The following is a 20,379-nucleotide window of genomic DNA, read 5'->3' as shown; positions in this document are numbered from 1 at the left end:
TATTTAAATAAATACAATAAATGAATAAATAACTAATGTGCTACTAAAACTACTTCAGTTTTGTTCAAGACAACCAGTGTTTGATTTGGCTTTGAATATATGTTACAAAATCAGTTAACTTGTGAGCCATATCATCAATTATATTTAGAGATGTCATTGCTTGTCCGTTACTTAATGCTGTGTTTGTTGAATTATCATCACTGACAAAAATGATCTCATCTTTAGAAATATCTCCATTGTCAAAATTTTCTATGATTATTTTTTCTTCATTTGCTTTTTTAGAGTTTTCTGGATCATGAGTTTCATCGAGTATGACTATTTGGTTGATAACTTCTTCATAATGTTGGGTAAAGTCTTCAGTGTCATCATCTTGGTGTATGCTATTAGAGAATATCATGTTTTCGTTGGACGATTCCTCCGGTATAGCACGTTTTTCTTTGTTGGAAGCTCTTTCGGCATTTGCCGGAATGTTACTAGAAATATCTTCTTCTAAATTTTCCAGGTGCTTTAGATACAGAGGATTTCGTTTATTCTTTAGTAGTTTTCTAATAGAAATTGATGGTTGGTATACTTCTGATTTGTCATCTTTGTTCTTGGTGTCCTGCTTGTTATTTTGTTCCCCTGAATTTAGTGATTTTGTTTTAAGCAATTCTTTATTATGCAGTACTTTACTTAGTCGTTCTTGCAAAGCTTTTAAATCTTGATCAATTTTGTCAGTAATAGATTTGTGATCTAGTAAGGGCCATTCTTTATTCAGAGGAGAATCATCAATATTTATTGGATTTTTTGAAAATAGTTGTTGTAAAGAATCGTTATTATTTAATAAATTTGAGTCACCCTTTGGTTTTTGTAAATTTGTGACACTTTGCTCCAGCAAAGATGGTGCTGAAGGTTTTGTCAAAAGATGTTGAGACAGTAATTTTTCTTTGGCTTCTTTGAGATGATTTTGTAAATTATTAAAGTTATCATTAATGTTCTTAAATTGTTCAGTAATTAGTTCATTGTTATAACGTTCACTAAGCTTGGAAGTAAGGTGGTCATTAAGATCCTGGAAACTCTTGACATGCTTGTCAATTTGTGAATCAAGTGAAGAAGTTTCAATCTGCCTCTTAATCTTTTGATTTTCGCTTTCAAAGGAGTTTTGACTTTTTCTCTTGTTTTTCAAGCTTCTTTCAGATCTAATCTCATTAGTTTTTTTTGTTTTTGTATCAACATCATTATCTAGTAATTGACTTCTATAGTTTATCTGCTTGTTATTTTTTTCTCTGCATATTGATTGCTGGATTTTTTCAACAATTTTTTTTTGCTCATACTAGTTTTATATAATTTCTGTTTTCGTTTTGATAAATCATCTTTCTTGACTTCTTTATTATCTACTAAAGTCTCAAAAATGTCAACTTTAGAATCTGTATCTTTTACAGATCTAGAAAACCTGTATTGGTAAGGATTTTCCTGTGCAACAATAGATGACTGAGGTTGTGGCTTAAAAACTGCGCCAAGTTCTAGGAATTCGTTTTTGTTTATAGCAGGGACTTGGAAATTTTGTTTGAGTTTTGGATTAAAAGCCATATATAAGCCTTGTTCTGTATTGAACCCATAATCTTCATCCTTTTCCATCTGTTTTGGCTGTTGGCTGTATTTTCCATATTGATCTTTTTTGGAGTATGGTTCATCAGCATCAGACTCGATGTAATCGTAATCATTGTCATTTCCTATGTCAGCATATACATCTCCATTGGGCAGAGCAAAATTGTCTCTATGTTGAAAAATGCTTAGTTCAGCTGAATTTTTTTTTTGAAGTCCACTAGTGTAAACGCTTGTGATGATCTTTTTTGCGCCCCTGGTATCTTGGACTCGTTTTGGAAGCAGCTTTTTAGTCTTTTCCACATCTCTTTTTACTCTCGCATCATCTTCTTCTGGCATTTCTCTTTGTTCAGATTTTTCAACATTGTCCAGGTTATTCGCACGCAATTTGGCCAACGGTAATTTTTTCTTGATACTTTCACCTTCTATTTTTTGCAGACAAACTATTTGATTATTCTTATGATTTTCATCAACTTCCTGTTTAGTTTGTACCTTGTTTATATATCTATTTCCAACTCTCCCTTTCAAGTCTTTGAAAAAGTGATAATTGCTGTGTTTCAAAGAATCTAGAATCAGCTCTTCCATTAAATTAGTTGCTGATGTCCGGCGCATTCTGAAAATTTTGTTCGGAGAAGAATGCTTATGTTGATGGCTATTGGCACATAATTTACTGTGAGTTGGAACAACCCAAAATCCAATTGATCTTGCGGGCAACGTGAGAATGATAGATTTTTTAGCTTTGATATTTTTTAAATTAGGGAACGGTTCGCTATTCGTGCTGGCTGATACTCCGTTGATCAAAATTTTGCTAAAAAATAAAAGAAAAATGTTTAATAAAACTTCTCACTCTAGGTATATCATGGGGTAGATATATTTTGTTATTAAAATCTCAATTTCTGCTACTTACTTATCTTTTACGGTAAGAATAAATTCCATTATATTTCCGTCCTTTGGTCGATGTGTAATTTTGACAGCAGTATTAATTTCCTCGTCTTCCAAATTAACACCAAATATGGTTATAGAACCGGTTGATTCGTCAGTAAAGTTAGTTGTGCAGTGGGTGTAAAACTGAACCAGCTCGTCATTGTTCTTCATTGTCACAGTGTCCAATACTGTAGAACCCATTAGTTGTTTGTGGAGCAAGGATGTGAAAAATATCTGTAATGATATTAATTATAAAAAGGTAGGACAGAACGTCATAAATTTTAGACGTGTGTTCTTTGAGTCAATATTGACTGAAAAGAAACAAAATAAAGGAGTTGATTGCCAAATTAATGACAAGTTGAATTAATATATGATCAAATCATATAATTTGTAGTATTAATTTAATTTCAAACTTTATTCTTGGCACTTTTTATTTATTAATTATAATTATTTTAAATATTAATTACCATGTTAGGTTCCATGTTGGCTAACTTGATATCTTGTAGTAAAACTTTATATCCATGGTTTCCTGCATCTCCCAAACTCTTGGCATAACGTAGACCATCTTCTAAACATTTTTTGCAACAACTCGCATCCTAATAAGTTTTTTTTAACAATATTTAGGTTCAATTTGAAAATGCACTTTATAACAATCATACATTGAGGAAAAATAATAATAAATTCTTTTTGCATAACGTTGCTTCGCATGTATAGATTCGACACAAGTTATTTTGTCTCGTATAATTTTCAGCTTCTTTATTAAACATAAATTAACCGATTTAAGAACATTGCATTTTTTAAATTATAGCAAATTAGGCAAAACAAAGTGATAATTTTTCAAATTTTGTTACCTTCATAGATGAAATAGGTGGTCGTGAAAGCCACATATCCGTTCGTTGACTGTAAGACCATCTCAACGCTTCTTCATCGTCATTTTCAATTTCATCTTCTTCAGAATCATCAATTGTGTTTGGACTTCTATAAAAAATTACTATTATCTAATCGAATCTTATATCTTATCTATTAGTAATATCATTCACAATTGTAATAACTTTATCTACGAGGCTTAATTTAGATTAAACGAAAATAATGTATCATAGAATTCCTCACGATTTAATTGTCATTATATTGGCCTTGGGTGAGATTTTGGCATAGTATGCTCTTAATTTATGAGGTTTGGTGTCCCAATCCAGTTCCATGTCAGCAGCAGCAACTTTCCAGGAACCCCATTTTCCACTGTCTGTCAACACATCCACGATGTTGTCAAATGTTAAAATGTCTTCTGAATACTTCGGTATAATGCTGGAATTTAGTTCTGTAAAATGATATGAATTACAATTATTTATTGGGCATTATCGTTTCAAGTTGACATTTCTGTAAAATCGAGTCAACGATTACAAAGTAATATTTGTTACAATTATCCATGCAATAAGATACTCTTAAATGTTTATAATCTCGATAACATATTGCTCTTGCACAACTTAACATCCGATTTTATAAAATAATATAGCGTCTTTTCTATGTTTTGTAAATGTATTCCAGCTTTCACAGAATATAAATTTTCTTCTTACTCAAGTTGAATGTGTTAATTATTTATATTGAAAAGTGATTTTATTATAAAAATGATTTTACTTTGTCCAAACTGCCAAATGCAATTGTCCATTCCGACTTCGCGTGACATTCCTAAAAATTCCACAGTATCTCTTGGATGCCAATTGTTAGGCTCGTAGTCGATGGTGATCACTGGTGTGATATTTGCTGATCTGTATTTTATATCAATAATATATGTTACTGTTTAAAAATAACTAAAATTAATGTTAAACAATATCTTTAACAGTAAATAGGTAGACAATCTTCTCTCTATAATTTGTTTGTAAAATGAATGTTTCACTTACTTGAACAATTACTTTTTCACTTACTTGAACCATTCGTTCCATTGCTGTAAATCTTCCTGTTGGATATTTATGTTGGATAATCCCAATATCCTGACATATGCCGGTGACATCATTTTGGCCAAATCCAGCTGATCGTTTCTAAATGACAAAATACACAAAATATTAGTGTAAAATATCAAAAAGTGTATAACTATTTATTTATTTGTTTGTAGTTCGTGGTTATTATGTGTGTGTTTTATGTGTTTATGCGTCGATATTGAGAACTCGGAACTTACGCAAGACTTGTTAACAAAAATTTAAACTTAACTTAGTTTTTTTCTTTTTCAGGAAATTGTCAGAAAAAAAATCAACAGTTAATTGCTAAGAAACGGGCCGTTTCAAACGGTTTGGCCTATGTTTACACAAATCTAATGAGAGCTATTCACAACTGATATTTGAACGGTTTTTAAATTTATATATATTTATTTGTTCTTTCGACGTTCAAACATACTTGAAATAATTTGCAACTAAATCGTCAAATTGGCAATTCTTTACTTGTTGTACGTTTTGACACCTCATGTGTGTCATCATTCAGAAAATCTAAAATACATTATTACAATGAATACAGTTTATTAATGGTGCATATTAATGAGAAGAACTATACATACCAAACCAGGACAAAAACTAACTCGAAACAATAATGATAGTTTAAAATAAAAAACTTTAATAAGTAAACAACACATAACTAATAATTTATATAAAAAATTATAACAGAAGATATATTCTTCTATGCTTTATCGGTTAGCAATCCAAACTAAACTGTCGTCAAAAGTTGGGAGGGGTAGAAAGAGAAAGAAGAACTAGTGGTGCGTGGCATCGTGCTTTAAGGCAAATTGCAGAATCTTCTTCATTACAAGCAAAATGTATTCTTGAATTTTTGACACTTTTTGCCTCGTATCTTCGACACGGTTGGATCTGCCTTAGCCAAAAACTAATCAATACGTGCTTTTTGAATCATGAATCATTTGAATCAGTTCGTGTTTCTAAATAGTCGACGAAATATTATATCCACACACATAACTACACACACGCATAAATCCAATACAGCATTTTATTGCAGTCGTTGCAGTAAAGCCTATAAACCAAATAAATACTTCTATCAGTAGGAGCTTTACATTTTAAAACCGAAAAAGATAAATTAATAATCAATTATCAAATTGAAGACTAAAAGGCAACCTTATGAGGAAAATAACTTTATATTAAACAATAAGAAAAAATGCTTAAAAACGGCAAACAAATAATACCTTTATGTTTGTTGAGAGAATAAACATTAGAATTGAAAAAGAGAATTATTAACAGGCGAAGAAAAATTATTAATATCATTTTGTAAATAATCTAATCTATTTTTAAAGACCTTGCTAACTAAATGTTAAGGGTAAGTATTTTTATCAAGAATAGAACGAATTAGAAAAGTTCTTTTACAAAACGTCTTATCTAAATCATACTATATGCGGATCAAATGACCCGTTTCGAACTTTGAATTGAAAAAGCATCTATAATTTTATTGTTTCTGCGAATCTGACTGTATGAACTTCTTGTATTAATCAATTTATTGTTGAAATAGTTTTTTTTGCATTTTTTGTATTTTTATTTTGAGTTTAACCGTTATCTACCACGCCGGGTCATTTGTAAGTTTTTATTCTGATTTGTTTCTGCAAAAACCATTGTGTGAAGTAGTTCAATCAAAATAGCCGAAAAAGTTTCAAAATTCAGATAGGGCAATTTGAAGTTTTCAGTATTCGAAAACAAAAATAGGTTTGGAAAGTAGTTATTTAGTCAAAAAATGTCGCAAAGGACAAGACAGGTTTTTTGTAAATATAGCATCTATTACATTTTCATTGATAACACAGGTCTACAAAATAAAAACATTTGTCTGTTTTGGGTGTGCGACATATGTTTTCCAGTGTAGATTTTACCTCTGAACACTAATCTAAAGTCAAAATTGGGGGTCCAATGGCAAAAAATTGAGAAAAATAATGAAAAACGACTAAATCTCCGATCTAGTAATTCTTTTGCATGATGCTTATAATCTATTCTCTTAAATGATTTTTTAAGTTTTTTTTGTAGAAGGAAAGTTTTTTTATACAGCCAACACATTTTCAGATATTCAAATTGCAAACAAGGTTGCAGATTACCCAGGAAAAATGGGGAGGAAATATGTTTGCAAATTGCTGCTTAATCAAACAAAAAACTCAATAAATTATTTTTTTGAAATTCAATAGTCATTTATGGTAAAAAGTATCAGGAAACGACAGAATTTATAAGATTTTGAATATTATGCAGAAGAATGACTAGATAGGAGATTTTGTCGTTTTTTTTTTAATAAATTGCCTTGTGACACCCAATTTTGACTTTAGATTCGTGTCCAGCGGAAAAAACTACAATGGAAAACATATGCCACGATCTGTGTAATTATAAAATATAATTGATGATCGTATTATAAACCATATAAAAACGCATATTATTAACCATATAATGCGCAATAGAAAGTGAGTGAGTACCAGAATTCAAAGAATATGTTAGGATATGATTGGAATTTATCTCGAAAAAATTACATGGCATATATGAGTTATAAAATAATATTTGCGGGCCTATTTTTTTTATCAAACTAATGAGTAGAAACATCTTCAATGATATTCTTAGTTTTATGCCCCTTTGATAGAGTTAGCAAAACCAACGTTTAAAAATAGACTAATTTGCTATAATTAACTTCCCGTAGGGCAAGTTTAGTAATTGCAAAAAATCGAAAATGAAATTTTTTATATATCTTTACGTTTCATAGGTTTCTGAATATTTTGGCATACCTTAGAAAAAATAGATGTATGTGTGTGTGTGCGGATACAAATTTTCGTCGACGATTTCGGGAACACCGATCAACCGATTTGAATAATTCAAAAAACATTCGATTCGTATTGATAAAGAGACGTGCTGATTAGTTTTTGGCAAAGGCAGGTCCAGCCGTTCTGAAGACACGGGGCAAAAAGTGCCAAAAACGGTAACTCAGTTTTGAAGAGAACAGAACGTCCGATTTTAATAATTCAAAATACATTTTACTTGTATTGACGAAATGAACTGGTAAAATTTTGGGGAAGGCGGGTATAGCGGTTATGGACTCTCAATTAAAATAAGTTGAAAAATTGTCATTTGGCGGTCAAAAATGTTTATTGTACATCAAATTATCAGATATTTTATAAAGATTTTAACAATGTGCACCCATTTTGCGTAAACTTTTTTGGGTTCCGTACCAAGATTTTTTATTTTAAAATTCATGTATATGGTTCAAACAAATATACTCGATATTTTCGACAGTATAAAATAACCGATTTGAAATTTGAAAAATCAAAATTTTCAAAAAAAATTCAAAGTTTTAAAAAATTCAAATTTTCGAATTTTCATCCTTTTTTTAAAAAAAACTAAATTTCGAAAAATTAAAAGAAAGAATTAAAGAAAAATCGAATATTTTCAAAAATTTCAAAAGAAAAGAAGGAATTAAAGAAAAATCGAATACAAAATATTTAAAAAAGTTTTTTTTTAGATTCCAAAAAATTTTAAACTTCGAAAAAAATCTAGATTATCAAAAAAGTACGGAAAAAGGTACAGAAAGTTCCAGCAATTTGCCTTAAGGCACGATGCCATGTGCCCCACTAGTTTAGTAATTTTAGTATATATGTATATATATATATATATATATATATATATATATATATAATGGTTGTCTTACTATATAAAGCAATAATAAGCATAAAATTGCTGCAGAATCTAAGTATTGTGGGTCGTCTCTTTAATTTCTTTTTTCAATATCCTTGTTTTAGCTAGTATAAATGTTTTGAATTTGTACAATCAAAGCTAAACATCTCAAATTTGTACTGAATTGCTTTTTGCTGAAGCAATAGAACTAGGCGCCGATTTTTGAGAAACCCGTGAACAACCAAAGAAAAGAACAAATACGAAAAAGTTTGATACGAATTTCCATAGGAGGTGTCAAATTGAATACTGTAGAAAACATAAAACCACCAAAATAGTCTAAATGCAAGAAATATGCGTGCGGTATATGTACATTGGACGATGTAACAAATGCGATTGCAATGAGTTAAAAATTTGTATTTATTACGTTAATGATAGAAAATATGTTTAAATATAATATATAGTATTTTCAGATTTATGTTCAGTCTAACTTTCATATTTTATATACACAAAATGAGGTCGGATACGAAAAGTGTGGCATGATTAGTGTTAATAGAATAACCGAAATTTTAATGGGCTGAGAGGGAAAAGGAATTAAAATATCGCACTGATCAAGTTGGTTTTTGATAGCAATCAGTAAGGATAATATTGTTATTTCTGATGATTCTTTCTCTTCTAACTAATAGAAATCGCATACAAGTAAACTGCAAATGCTTGTTAAAAGTGTTAAAATAGAATAGCGTGTTAACAGTGTGATTATTATTCAAGCACAAATAGACGTCATCAACATATATTATCTATAATAATAACTAATGGTGTATGGCATCGTGCCTTAAGGCAAATTGCTGGAACTTCTCATACCGTAACGAAATGTTCGAGGAATATTAAATGTTTTCAAATAGAATCTGATGTAATGTAATATTCTAACATGGTCTAATATTTATAAGAATTATATAAACTGAATTACAAAGTCGAAATAATTGTTTTAAGTATATTACAACTTTAGTCAGAATTGAAAATAAAATCTGAACAATTTTCGATATAAAAATAATTTTTTTTTGAAAAAAAAAATTGAAACAAAAGCAATTATTTTGTAAAAACAAACAGAAAGTTTTTTGAATCCGTAAATCGGACGCTTAGTTCTCTCAAAAACTGCCATTTTTTGCACATTTAGCTCTGTATCTTCGAAATGGCTGGACCTGCCTTTGTCAAAAACTAATCACTTCTTCTCGCTATCAATAGAAATCGAATGTTTTTTTGAACCATTCAAATCGGTTGATCCGTGCGCCCGAAAACGTGGACGAAAAAATGCGGACATACAAAACACACACACATCAATTTTTTCTGAGGTATGCCAAAATGTTCAGAAACCTTCAAAATGTGAAGATACGCAAAAATGTTCATTTTAGATTTTCGGCCCATTACTATAACTACCCTACGGGAAGTTAAAAATAAGGTTGAACTGGAAGTTTAGCCAAAAACTAATTCTCTAAAACTTGTAAAGTTACATTAGCCTCAAGTACTAATACTAGAACCCATTCGCAAACTAAAAATGATATTTTTTTTAATTTTCTTATAAATTACAATACTCGTATGTCTATATAGAAAGACATTGAGTAATTAGATTGATAAATAACAAGGAATTTTAAAAGTAAAACCCAGTGGTTCTGGGTTATTAATGTACTAAATTATGTCTAAATTAAGTTTTGGTATCAAAAATGATAAATGGTGCGAATAAAATTTATCATCAAAACAGAAATACGTATTACAACTAAAAATGGCATTGATTTGGGTTAGTAATGTTATCTCAATACTCTTTTTACCTGAAATTATTTCCAAAAATATCCTCGGCGTCGACAGAAAAACTGACATAGTTTTCGCTGACATGGTAAGCGGCTTGTTTCGTATTTATTTCTATAATCGCTTCTTGCGATCGAACGCGCGCGATCAATAAAAATATAGTACAATATTTTAGCCACGACATTTTAACATTTAACTCAAATTTCAATTTCTTTAGATGAAATACGTTTTTAGGCAACACTAAGGGTACAGCAGAAAGTGTCATGTGTTTTATAGTGTTATAGTTACGACATTGTTTTGATCTTATTTTATTTAGTTTTACTTCGCAAGCATTTTTGTAATGGACTCATTTGAAATTAGATCATTAACTGTATGTAAATAAATAAACATATAACATGTAATGTACGTGTGTGTGCGGGTGTAATCTAAATATATTAACTATTTACCTTTTTCATAAATTTTTGCTTATTTTGAGCTTTGATTTGAAAATAATTAATATAACGTTGTTAAAGTTTGCTAGACCACAGTTAGTTGCTTAATAATCTGAAATATCTTATAATTCTCTCTATTTATTCGAATTGATTAATACTTCAATCAACATAAAAATATTGTATATTTCAATAGCTTAATGATTTTATATAAAGCTTTATTTTGAATATCATATCATTATTAACTCACCGAAGGAGAAATTTGTTTCTTCCAGAATATCCGATTTGCTGATTTTGTCTGTTTTGTTTCGAGTTCACATCAAAAATGTGTGTGTGTGAGCAAAAAATTTGACATTTTGTCGACGTTTTCTAAACTAAGTTGGTATTGGTATTTAGCCTTGAGGCAAGTTGTGTAATATATATATCTTGATATGTCTCGACTTAATCAATGAAAAATGAATTAATTTATGAGTGATTAAAAGTATTCCGAGTGGACTTATTACACATAATTGAAAACGAACGATCACGTTAACTCGGAATATTTTCTAGAAGCAAATTTTTCAAAAATTGATGATTTTTATAATCGAACCAGTTTCCGTGAAACTTTAATGGTTCAGTATGTTCATTAAGACCGAATACTCTATCATTATAGCAAGTAAATCCTCTAATTTTAATTTTCACGAACGTCAAAAAAACTATTTTCTCAAACTTGATACCATGATATATATTGCCAAGAAAGTTCCATATAAATTGACTTAACTTTTTTTTCAACAGTTAGTTACAAGAAAACGGATTGGTAGATTTTCACCTAAAACAGACTATCATTCCCAACTAATATCTTTCGAACAGTTTTTGATTTTTTAAAATCGGTTCGGTAGTATGAGTTCAAATGTGGACGAGAAGTTTAACACTTTTTTCCAAATTACAAATAAACGGCTCGGCCGATCGCTGCACAAAACTGAGAAAAGATAATCCACATCAAAATACATCGATTGGCTTCTAAATTTTCGAAATCGGTTCAGACGTTTTTGAGCAAACGTCGATGAAAGTTCTAATTCTGACAAACGCCAAAAAAACGATACTAATTTTTGCAAACTTTGACGAATTTTCAAAATTAAACGACTTGTCGTAGGACCGTAATATTTTAGTATGATCTATCAGACTAAAGTATCTACCGTCGTCGTCGAAAAAATTTTGTTTTAACGCTTTATTACAAGAAAACGGCTCGGTCGATCTCTACCAAAAACTAATCAGGTCGATTCCCAACCAATATCTTTCGAACAGTTTTTGAATTTTCAAAATCGATTCAAAATTGCGGGCTTAAACGTTGACGAAAAATTTTCACTTTTCTGCGATTTACAGAAAAACGGCTTGGCCAATCGTCGCATAAAACTGAGAAACGTTAGACCTCTTCGAGATGAATCAAATGGCTTTTAAATTTTGTAAATCGGTTCAGCCGTTTTGGAGAAAACATCGATTTACGGCAAAAAATCTGTTTACACACACACACATACTTCTTCCAAATATGGTCTCATTTGATTCAGAATGGCTTGAAACGTCGAGAAAACATAAAAACAGTTCAAAAGATATCGATTGGGAATCATGCTGATTGGTGAAAAATATTATAGGAGAAGTGGTTTAATGAAAAAATCTTATAGTTTGGAATAATTGACGTGCACACTTATTTAAAATACATTTTCAGAACACGAAGTAGAAGCTGCCCGAAGATAATATGGAGGAACCTTAGAACTACCACAACCTTATATGAACAGAATAGTAGAATCACTTATTGAAGTGAAGTTGAAGATTTCTGAACATTTTGGCACACCTAAGAAAAAAAGGAATGTGTGTGTATGTATGTATGGATACAATTTTTGTCCACGTTTTTGGGCGCACGAATCAACCGATTTGAATGGTTCAAAAAACATTCGATTTCTATTGATAGGGAGATGTGCTGATTAGTTTGTGGCCTAGGCAGGTTCAGCCGTTTCGGAGATACGGAGCAAAGAGTGCAGAAAATAGAAATCGAGTTTTTGAGAGATTTGAGCATCCGATTTGAATGATCCGAAAAGCATTCAATTCGCAATCGTTAGGAGAAGAAGTGGCAAGGGCAGGTTCAGCGGTTTCGGAGATACAGAGCTAAATGTGCAAAAAATTGCAGTTTTTGAGATAACTAAGCGTCCGATTTGAATGATTCAAAGAGCTTTCTGCTTGTTTTAACAAAATAATTGATTTTGGAAAAAAAATTGTTTCAATTTTTTTTTCAATTTTTTTTTTGTATATAAAAAATAATTTTGATTTTAATTGTAATTTTGACTTAAGTTCTAATATACTTTAAACAAATAATTCCTGCAATTCAGTTTATATAATTCTCATAAATATTACACAATGTTACAGTATTTATTTATAATAATCTATTTGAAAATACTTAATATTCTTAAAACATTTCGTTACGGTACGGGAAGTTCCAGCAATTTGCCTTAAGGCACGATGCCATACACACGCTTTCAAATAGATTATTATAAATATTGTAACATTGTCTAATATTTATAAGAATTATATAAACTGAATTGCAAAGTTAAAATTATTTGTTTAAAGTATATTAGACTTTAATCAGAATTAAAAATAAAATCTAAATTATTTTCGACAAAAAAAAATTCGAAACAAAATTTTTTTTCCAAAACCAATTATTTTGTTAAAATTGTTATAACAAGCAGAAAGTTCTTTGAATCATTTAAATCGAATGCTTAGTTCCCTCAAAAACTGCCATTTTTTGCACATTTAGCTCTGTATCTTCGAAATGGCTGGGCCTGCCTTTGCCAAAAACTAATAACCACTTCTCCCAATCATTACTAATTGAATGTTTTTTAGATCATTCAAATCGGATGCTCCGTTCTCTCAAAAACTCGATTTCTATTTTCTGCACTCTTTGCTCTTTATCTCCGTAACTGCTGGACCTGCCTTTGCCAAAAACTAATCAGCACATCTCCCTATCAATAGGAATCGAATGTTTTTTGAACCATTCAAATCGGTTGATCACAAAACACACACACACATCAGTTTTTTCTGAGGTATGCCAAAATGTTCGGAAACCTTCAAAACGTCGAGAAATGCAAAAATTTTCATTTTTGATTTTTGGCCCCATTACTATAACTACTGTTATAGTACAAGTACTATACCTACAAGTTAATAAAAAAAATTAAATTCCTCTTGAGTGACAGAATTTGCTTCAATTTGTCTTTGACTAATTTAGTTCTTAAGTAGGGGAAACTGGGTACGATTGTGCCAGGATACCTTAGTGACAATCAACATAAAAGCAAAACTATACAGATTATGACATAGAATCCAAAGCGAGAAAGATGAAGAATGATTGATCGAATAAGTTCCCATTATTGCTTTCAGTCTGTGCCTTACATTGACATGATCTGTAGACCGCGTTGCTTTTAAAGTGTCAAAAAGTTGCTTTGTTTGATTTTTTTAATAACTGTGTACATATTGATCACTTTGGTTATTTTTGAATTAGTAGTTAATTACCAGCTATTAGTTTTTGCGTAGATCAAAAGTGTGCATTGGGCACGGTTGTGACATGTGGTTGTCGGTCTTGTCCTTTTCGGGAGATGATTAAACAATTAAAGAAAACTCTAACTTAATTGTAAGACAAAATACGAAAGAGAAAGGGGAAGAAAAATTCAATACAAGAAAAAAAATTGTTAACTTTGTTTAAAAAATTATGTTTTGTTATATAATATATTATTATATTTTATTAATAAGCCTTGTATGTTTATGTTGTGTTATGACATTTATTATTATTATTGATGACAGTAAAAGTCGTTATAAACCATTTTGGTGTTTATACCTATTGTTTTATGCTTAGGATGTGTACAGTTGTGCCAGTTTCATTTAATTTTATCGAAATTTTAAAAACAAATTTGTTCAACAATTTTAATTTTTTAAGTACACTCATTTATTTCTTTAGAGACTTTAGACATTAATTAATATAGAACATTGTACATTAGGGGGAAGTCCCGTAACGCCGGATGGCACTTATAGCCGGACACTCTATTTAACCCGTATTATTTAAGCGAGTATAAAACTTTTTATTTCAAAATACAAGTGAAAGAGGCGCGGGGTGCACACAGGTGCAGGATCCCGCCCCAAGACTCACCTGTGACGCACACGGCCACGGCGAGAGCAACCCTTTGCTGTTTTAGGCGCAAAATCACGGCGTCACCTAAATATCAATGGAAGTAACTCTAGTGTATTTATGCATTTATCTGTTAGTGGCATTCAAAAATAAAAGTAGTACTTGATTGTTATCCGTAAAATGGTAGAAAATTATTATGAATGGTCCACCTGAAAGCATCGGTGTGGCCCAGCTAAAAAGGCGGATAATTAGTGATTTTTTTTGCAATATCTAAGATTTTCTCGACGTTTTTGTGATGTTTTTTTGCAATATCTAAGAATATTCGTCAAACACAAATGTGCAGACATTCTAGAGTGTGGAGATGGCTACATATGTGTTCAATGCTGGTTATTTTGAAATGTCCGGTACTAGGTGCCACTTCGTAAAATCACATTTTTTGTTACCAAAATTTGATTGATAGTATTAATTATGGTTTAGCAAAGATTACATTTTTCTTTAATTTAGTTTGATTTCTAACTTTGTTATCTAACATAAGTCATAATTTAATAAACATTTCGTAAAATATTTTTTGATTTATTTATAAATAACCTTGATTAAATGGTGATTTTGAAAAAAAAAACTCGTTATGATTGGTATAAACATAGTATTAATATTTAATACAAATATAAGATTAGAACAAGCTCCTGCAAGATCTCTTTTAGTCAATTTCGTAATTCTATTAATAAATCGTAAATTACTAAATTTTGATTTCATTTGCCATTTGTCTCACACATAATTTTCATTAATTATTGTTATTATTGTGGATTGATATTTACATTCAGGAAAATGTTGAAGCATAAATGGCGGGCGTAAATTTTTCAATCTGATTCATAAATAACATATTGAGCATTTTTTTGTTTTGTCAGAATAATAAATTTAACTAATTGAACATAACTATAAAATCAAACAATTATAACTAGGTTTCCAAGGTACCTAAGACATTATATTACTATGAATTTTTTTAATATTCCGAAGGAAAAGTTTGATTTTGTCAGAAAATCCGACCTGCTAATTTTGTGTTTTCTCGACGTTTCAAGTCATTCTAATCGTTTGAGACTAACATTAGAACTAGTGGTGCATGGCATTGTGCCTTCACATTAGAGTAAGGAAACGAATTAATAATTGAGCCGTTCAGTGCACACATCGACTAACTCCGAAAGTCAGAAAGTGTAGAAAAGCGATAAAGTAATGTATATTGCTTTTAAAAATTCCTGTTATAATATAAATTGAAAAATATATTTTAGAACGTATAAATACATATATAGCTTACATGTAACGGTATATAAGATTTATAACTATTGATAGTGAGAAAATAATTATCATTAAAGTTAAAGTTTTGATATGACTTGTGGAGTTAAACAAGTTTTCAACTTTTTTTAAACTTTAAACTTTTTTTTAAAAATCGGATCTTCATTGCAGTCACACTTAAATTGTATATCGTTGGGTTTGGACCTTTCTATTCTAAATTCAGCGCATTTTAGGCCAATTTTCTGGACACCCTGTGATGGTTACTTTTCTGTTATTGATTTATTGTTCCAAATAAATAAAAAATAGATAAAAAATCTTAGTAAAGCATTCGGCTTAGCTACAATGGCGCTTTTTTTTTAAATGTTTTTATTATATTGTATCAACTATCTGGTAAAATTATGTCTCGATTTTTTTTCGCACGTGACTCAATAATAACAAAATCTTGAGTTAATAGATTAATAACTATTTTCACCGACCAGAAATTTATTTTTCATTAAGTTAGCTCTTATTTCCGTACTTTGAACAAGTTTCAATAAATTTCAGGCAGTTTTAATATTCTTGTTTTGCCGGGTACACGAATTTTAGTATGTTATTTTTTCAAAGTTTGTAACGTCTTCGATGTCTTTTATAAAACTAGATGAATTTTTTTCGAGACCCACAACACCCTGCAGTTCTGTGTTCTTATTCGTAATTCATGAATTTGAAACCCGAAATCCAACCCAACCAGAACATATACACTACAGAATGGAGTTAATCAAAATGTCTTCTGAAATAAATGACTTATGGATTCAGTGGTCAAAAATAATTTTCGTTTCACAGTGGCAATTTTTATTCTTTTGGAAAATTATTATAATCATAAAAAGTTATGATTATACCAAGTTCTTTCCCACTAATATCTCAGTTTTTTAAAAAAGTGGAGTTAGTCGATGTGTGCACTGAGCGGCTCAATTGTGCCTTCACATTAGAGTAAGGAAAACAATTAATAATCAACAAAAATTGATTAATGATTAATAACAAGTGTTTTAAATGCTTACAAACATATTATTTTAGATACTGTAGCATTCATTATTTGTATATATATATATATATATATATATATATATATATATTGTTGTGCACCCCTGGGCTAACAACAATTTATGTTGTGGATCCGTTGCCAACAATTATGTTGCCTCACACCAACGATGTCAACAATTAAAATTTAGGTTCTTCTGCTGCTAAGCTTCACTGTGGAATATTTAATTAAACATCTGAAGACATTTATTAATATTTATTTAATTCATTACTTGGTTACACTTAATACACAATTGATATTTTAAGATAAGAGTGATGTGAACTATTTGGCAACTGAACTGAGAATGAACACATATTCTCCTGTCTTCCGACTTTTTATAATCTCTGATGGTGACGTAATCATCCTTCTAGAAGGTTCGCTTGTTTTACCGTTAGAAATGACTCACTTGTTTACTTTAGGCGTAGTTGCGGTTACAGATCGGTACACGTGCATGCTTACAATGTTGCTTATCTCTATACTTTGTTGCGTACAATGTCGCAAGGTTGAGTCATACAAAATGCGTTATTCATATTGACTATTACATCGATTTACAATATTATTTATAACTATTGTAAAGGGTGAATACCACTACAATATATATATATATATATAATATAAGAGTTTATAAATTAGACGACGACGTTTATTATGTTTACGGGAAAAGTAAATAAACAAAACCTAATCAAGCCGATTTAGAATGAAGGATCTCATCTCACATTTGATCATTTATTTGAGAACCTTATTTCATTTTTCTAAATATTATATCGACTGAATTGCAAAATTAAAATTATTTATTTTAAGTATATAAGTAAGCTTTAATATTTCTGAACAATACAAGATTATATGGAGCTCTTTATATTTACATCAAATCAAATAATATAAAATTATGAATGCAATATACATAAAACAATGATATATATGTAAGAGATAGTGTAGATATTATGTAATTTAGTATATGGCTAATGTACCAGTTTATAAAGCCAATAAAATAATAAAAAAAAAAAAAAATATTTCTGAAATTTTAAACTTTGTTTTTTTATATTGAAACCAAATCATTTTCAATACTAATAAAAAATAATTAAAAAAATAGTTTTTTTTTAAATTTAAAAAAAAATTCTCATCCTCACTTTTTACTGCACACATACATCCATTTTTTTCTAAAATAATTTACGCCAAAATGTTCAGAAACCTCTGCAAACAGTTTTTGAATTTTTAAAATCGATTCAGAATGGTACGCTAGAATATGGACGAAAAGTTTTTCAATTTTCTGCTATTTACAAAGAAACAGCTTGCCCGATCGTCCTTATGGCTTTTTAATTTTTTTTTACAGCCCAGTCGTTTTTATGGGAAACGAAGCTCATTTTTGGCTCTCATACATACACTCTCATTTATTAACTTCCCGTAGGGTAAGTAATTATTGTAATCGGCCAAAAATCGAAATTGAAAATTTCTCTATTTCTTCACGTTTTGAAGGTTTCTGAACATTTTGGAATACCTCAGAAAAAAGGAGGTGTATGTGTGTGTGTTTTGTATGTCTGAATTTATTCGTCCACGTTTTCGGGCGCACGGATCAACCGATTTGAATGGTTCAAAAAACATTCGATTCCTATTGATAGGGAGTCGCACTAATTAGGTTTTGGCAAACGCAGGTCCAGCCGTTTCTGAAACACGGAGAAATGAGTGCAGAAAATAGAAATCGAGTTTTTGAGAGAACGGAGCATTCGATTTGAATGATCCAAAAAATATTCAATTCGTAATGACGGGAGGAAGTGGTGATTAGTTTTTGGCAGAAACAGGTCCAACCGTTTCGCATATACGGAGCTAAATGTGCAAAAATAGCAGTTTTTGAGAAACCTAAGAATCTGATTTGAATAATTCAAAAATGATTCTGCTTGTGTCGACGAAACCTTTTGGGAATGTAAATTCCAAAAAATTAAAAATTTAAAATTTAATTTTTTTTTTTTAATTTTTAAAATAAATCGAATTTGATGTTATTTTAAAGCTAAAGACTAAAGCTCACTAATATACTTCAAATAAATAATTTTAACTTTGTAATTCAATTTATATAATTCTTATAAATATTAGACAATGTCCTTCATTTCAAAATCCTTTGATTAAGTTTTGTTTATTTACTTTTCTGTAAACATCTATAAGTTACAGTATTTATAAGAATCTATTAGAAAACATTTATTATTCTTAGAATATTTCATTACGGTACGGGAAGTTCCAGCAATTTGTCTTAAAGCAAGATGCCATTCATCACTTTTATTATTTATTTTGTTCTAAAACGATTCAGAATAATTTAGAAAAAAACATAAAATTAGCAAGTCGGATTTTTTGGCAAGAAATAAATTTATTATTCGGAAAGTTAATAACGCGAAGCAATTTGTGGGGGGCCGACAATATCCGAAGAATAAATTGTCATTCAAATAACTCAGGACTAGTAATCCTGCCTCGATCCATTAATTAGATCGATATTTAATTTTCAAGGTTATTTTCATAAAATTATTTCTATTCGTGATAATAAACATAATTTTATCGGCTAATTCAAAATGCTAATGAAATTTATTTTAAAATTTAAAATCTAATTTTGTAATCAACAATTAACTAATTATTCATGATTATTTATGATTATGAAATATTCATCATTTGAATAAATATGTACATATGTTGGAATTTTTAACTCTAAATGTTTCCATAGATTTTTTTAATGCAATAAAACGTTTGTTTTGTCACTGCGTTTCTCTGGAACAAATATTATATTATACATATTTTTATTATATTATTAAAATCTATTAACTTCCCGAAGACACAATTTGTATTTTTGTCGGAAAATCCGATTTGCTAATTTTGTTTTCTCAAAGTTTCAGGTATTTGTGAGTAAATGGACATCATGATTTAAAAATTATGTATGTGTTTGTAAGCCTGTTTTTGACCCTTCTTCAACGTTTTCTCAAATGTGGCTGCACAGATTTCAAAAATGGCAAAGCAATTTGGCGAAACTTGATAACTAAAATTGCGTTAATTATTTTATTGCGACGATAAAACTTGACAAGACAAGAGCCTGAAATACTATTATTAATTACGGCTTACAAGAGCACTATTATTATTGATTACGGCTTGGTCATGAATAAATAAAAATAAATAAATAAAAGATAGTGCGAGTTGTTTCTTCATAGTTAACAGAATAGTGTAAAATTATTCGTCCACGTATTCACCAAAAATTTAGAACCGATTTTAAAAACTTAAAAAAAGATTGGAAAGATATCAATTGTAAATCATGCTTTACTTTCGTAAAAAATTGACCGAGCCGTTTCTTCGCGATTAGTTGCTAAAAATTTGTTTTTTTTAATGTTGTATAAAAATTTATTATTTTGGTATAATGGGCCTTTTCAAAATTTAAAAATTCTATTGTCACAATTTGTTTTTTCAAAACATAATTTGTACGATATAATTTGTTAAATACTTATTATATTTCTTCAGATTTATGAACTTTTATGTACAGAGGAGACTGGGTACGGTCGGGCTACTTTTTTGATC

The sequence above is a fragment of the Ctenocephalides felis genome, unplaced genomic scaffold, assembly GCF_003426905.1.
Source record: "Ctenocephalides felis isolate EL2017-DRISC unplaced genomic scaffold, ASM342690v1 CF-g0.4_SCAFFOLD_01886, whole genome shotgun sequence".
Classification (NCBI taxonomy): Eukaryota; Metazoa; Arthropoda; class Insecta; order Siphonaptera; family Pulicidae; genus Ctenocephalides; species Ctenocephalides felis.
The sequence above is the reverse complement of the archived record's forward strand: the minus strand, read 5'-3'. Positions refer to the sequence as shown.